Raw genomic sequence first — 4,618 nt, 5'->3', positions numbered from 1 at the left:
GGGTCCTCCCACTTCCCAAGCAGGAGGAGGGATCTGAACAATAGGGACTGGCTCCCAAAAAAAAAAAAATCCCGTAGCCTGGTCCTGTGTGCACCGCCTGTTTCTCCCAACACTACAGAGCCATGCGCACAGGACTAAACACAGACTGGTGGTCAAAGTAGATAACGGGGCAGTGCTGCTTAAACGTACCAATATGTATATATTAATATAAGTGAGGGAAAACCTGCCTGGAAAAATGATTTCCCTCAAAACTACGGTGTCCTTGAGGAGACAAGAGCGCCCCATCCTCCCCCTCCTGCTCTGTTCCCCCTGATTTGCTATGCGTTGGTCCCCACAGAGTTTGTGTTGACCCCCATCCATTGAGGCCTGCAGGCCCTCTAGTGCAGCTGTGCACTGCTGTGTTGTCATGTTGTGGACAGTCTGCACACACACACACACACACACACACACATACCCTTACCCTAGTCCTAACCCTTAACCACCACAGCTAAATGCCTTACCCTAACTATAACTCTTAGGTGCTGTGCAATTCCTGCTCCTGGATCCAGGTTCTGCCTCATTGGGACCAGGTTTTGGTCCCTGTGAGGACTGCTGCTGGTTGTTACAAGGTCAGTGTTTATGTCAGATAAGGTAACTAAACAGGTATCAAATCCAAAAACACACACACACACACACACAAACTTGTTTTTAATCTAAGTGAGGACGACAAATAGACTTATGCATTCCTTTGCCCCTTACCCTAACTTTAAGTGTTCCTACTAAGCCTAAAACCACGTTTTAACCCTGAAAAAGCACTGTTGTGGGGACCAGACAAAAATGTCTCCACAAAGTTTACAAAAAAAATCTGATCTAGTCTCATTTTAATTTAAAGGTCCAGTGTGTAACATTTAGGAGGGTTTATTAACTGAATACACCACACAACTTAGCATTCTATAATTGTATAATTGCTTTAAAATAAAAAAGATAGCCTTAGACTAAGCCATTTATATCTAAGCTGGAGCTGACGTCCACTCTGCACCTTTTAGGAACATCTACGTCACCAGAAATTGGGATTGTTGCATAAAGTAAGACATAAGGACTCAACCAGAGGGGTTTACATTGCTCATGCCGAAATGCAATCAAAAATCAAAATAGAAAAATTACCTAAAGCAAAATGGAAACTCATTCAAAGGAGAGCCATGAACTCAGTAGACCATGTGTGGTTTCTAATTTATTTATTTTTGAGTGATTTATTATGTTGATTTAATCAAGAATCTTATGTCAAACATAACATTGTTGTGGTATTTTCCTTGATTTTATCGTTGTATTATGATACAGCACTGTACTTTTATTGCAACTTTTCCTCTCCTTTTTGTCTTTTCATTATATTCTCATATCACTTCTGTCCAGTAATTCAGTTTGTTTGGTTTTTTTTTCCTCTTCATTTTGTAGTTTGTATTGTTATATGCTATTGTGGCTTTATTGTGTTGCCTTGTGTCGTGGATAAAGGGGATCCTAATAAAGTGAACACACACACACACACACACACGCACTGACACACTTCCATACCAGAGTGATCACAGCTCAGACACCCGCGTGCTTGGCTCAGGAATTCTCTTCACCACCACTTCAATCAGCACACTCCTGCTCCTGTCCACTTCTTTAATAACTGACTATTCCCAGATCACAGGCTCTGATGGAGGGAGGGGGGTTCTGGGTTCTGTTGGTGGGAGGTCAGTTGCATCTCGGATCTGTAAATGCAGGAACTCCCACCATGATGCACCTGAGGCGTTACTGCAAACCCAGCAGGGCCGCCATTCACGACGAGCTCTGGCATTTCACGACACCTGTGGCTCTTGTTCAGGTGAGTCCGTGTTGGTGTGCAGACACCCAGTTAGTGGATTTTTGGACGTTCTTATTTTAAACGACTTTAAATCATCAACATCCCCAGACTGTGAGCATCATACCCAGCAGGATATTCCAGCTCCAAGATGTTTCCGAGGAGTCATTAACTGTGAGTGGTGCTGCAGTTTGCCAGAGCTCTGCACAGAACCTCTGCCAATGTTTAGGTGTTGTTGCTACCAAGCAGTGCTGTTTGTACGTGGCCGCCTCACACTAGCGCCACCCTGCACTGCAGAGTAGCAAAAAAAAAAAAGGGGTCTCCCAACCCCAGAAATAAACCCTCCATGCTGCCCCCTCCCCCCTCTCTATCTCTCCATGCTGCGCAGGATGAATTAGCCCGGGACAAAAGGCTTTGTGGGGCAGCCATGAAAGGCCCATTAACCATGCAGCATCCCCCAGAGGCCCTGCCCGCAGGACACCGCCTCCCAGAATGCCACTCTCGCAGCAGGCCGCAATCCCAGCATGCACCGCTTCCCTTCAGCGCTAACCCCCTGCCACCCCCACGCCTCACTACGGTGCCCCACACAGATTGTCATGTAGATGATTATAAATGTTGTTATGAAAGTAACGGCGAGTGTGAGGAAGAAGAGGAGGTTGTCAGCCGTGTGTGAGCGTGTGTTGTGATTTGTGTGTTTCACCAACAAAGACCCTGAGTTAGATGGAGTGAAAGCACAGGGTGAGTTTTCAGCTGCCAGGTGTGAATTCCTCCAGTGTGCGTGTCTCACTATTCAAGCGTTGCATTGTACACCAGTGCGTGTGTGTGTGTGTGTGTGTGAGTGAAGAGTATGAGGTGATCTTTCCTCAAGGGCCTAAACTGTGTGATGTTGTCTCCTCCGCGACCTTCCCTCTCTATTGTTAAGCCGGGCGCCATGACAACGACCCGCTCTCTCCTTCTCCCTCAGTATCCTGCTGACCTTAACAGCTGTGTCACTTCCTCAGTGTGACAAAACCAGAATGAATCACGCGTACACATTTGTACTGTGTGCTGTAGGTGTACTAAATCAGCACACGCTCGTTCTCCCACTCGTGAAAGAAAGGCAGAAGGTAAATCACTTACCGTGTGGCTTTAGATTTTAGGTTTTGTGCTGTTGATCTGAAAAATGCGAAAATGAGTTGTCGCACAGGCCAAAACTAAATACTGAAGGTCACTGCATGTTCATAGTTCTGGTCCAAATCTATCTTATTTGAATGCCGACGTGTACATTTACATGGACACTAACCGTGTCTCTGTTCATGCTGTCTGTGAAGTGATTAGTTCCAGTGCACCATCTGCATGTCCTGACATTACCACAGTGGGAGAGCTGTTTGAGTCCTGCACTGTTGAATCGTAATTAAAGGTGGAACTTAATCAACTTCAGCTGCAACGCAATGTTAAATCGTCAAGTCGCGCTGGATTGGACGATTAGTTTTGTCAGAGGGCGTTGTTCCTCTGCCACTTTGGCTTCATGCAAACTTGAAAGCCATTTCTGTTCCTGACAAATCGTTGCTTTCTAACATTGATTCACACATGCAGTGAACTCTGGAGATTCTCCAGACGTTTTCCAAAGTGAAGTGACTGTGTGTGTGCACGCATTAATCTTTGAAAATCTGGAAAATGTGTGAGCTCTCAATAATAAACAGGGAGCAAACATGCCCTGGATCATTAAAGAGTCTCACTTTCATGTGAACAACAGTCTCTGGAGAATATACCAACCCAAATCCCTGAAAATTACTCAAAGTTCATGTCTGAGAATGGTAACCTTTGGCTGCCAACACAGCCCAAAAAAATGTATTAGCATGCCCAAAACAAATTTGTTGTTATCCTTCAAGTATGTGGATGGAAAAGCCATCATGCTGTCATGGAGACAGAGAAGACATCCAGTAAACACGGGCAAAGCAAGCAGTTTTTATGGGATGATTTTTGTTTTTACTGTTACAGCATCTATATCTGTCTCACATATCCACATATCCATAAATTCATTGTGCAGAGGAAAAATTACAATTCAATTTTAAAAGCAGAAGCTGCACAGGGGCCCCACAGCAGGCGAGAGGGCAGGTGTGAACGACAGATACAGGCAAAATCGTACACCTTACAATCTACAGTCTCACCATTAGATGTCACTAATTATTACACAGTAAAAGCTTTGAAGCTTACAAACACCTTAAATCAATAGAAATTGTAAGCAATGCCAGTCAGTCTTAGATAGGTAGATACTGCAGGAAATTCAGTAGCAGCTCAAAACACAACAACATACAATAACCTTAGCCGTATAGGTAGCAAAAAATACAGTATTATAAAAAATACTATCCAAATAAAGATGCATCAACCCTACATTACCTATATTTCAAATCCTGGTAATACAGACAGGAGAGATCTAATGCAAATAATGAATCAAACTTGACAAAATTTAGATGTATATGATATAAAGTGACTCTCTTTTATCAGAGATAACAACACCAGCCTAAAGCTCAGCGGGAGTTTCAGGGTCCGTCTGCACTGACAGGAGAAAATGTGCTGCCGGTCGCTGCATAAACACCCTCAGTCATGGTTCATGTCTTTACAATAACGCAGACATTCAAACAGCAGGTGTTTCCACAGCAGCCCGGTGTCATCCTATAGCACCTTCCTCCTCTATATGGTGCATGATACCACTACAGTATCTGAATAAAGGATTCTATGAAGCATGATGGGACGTAGAGTCAACAGTGCAGTGGCAGGAGCCCCTGCTGCCTGGCGTTTTCTTAGCATATACATCTA

The sequence above is a fragment of the Solea solea genome, chromosome 1 (assembly GCF_958295425.1).
Source record: "Solea solea chromosome 1, fSolSol10.1, whole genome shotgun sequence".
Taxonomy (NCBI): Eukaryota; Metazoa; Chordata; class Actinopteri; order Pleuronectiformes; family Soleidae; genus Solea; species Solea solea.
This window is presented reverse-complemented; position numbering follows the sequence as displayed.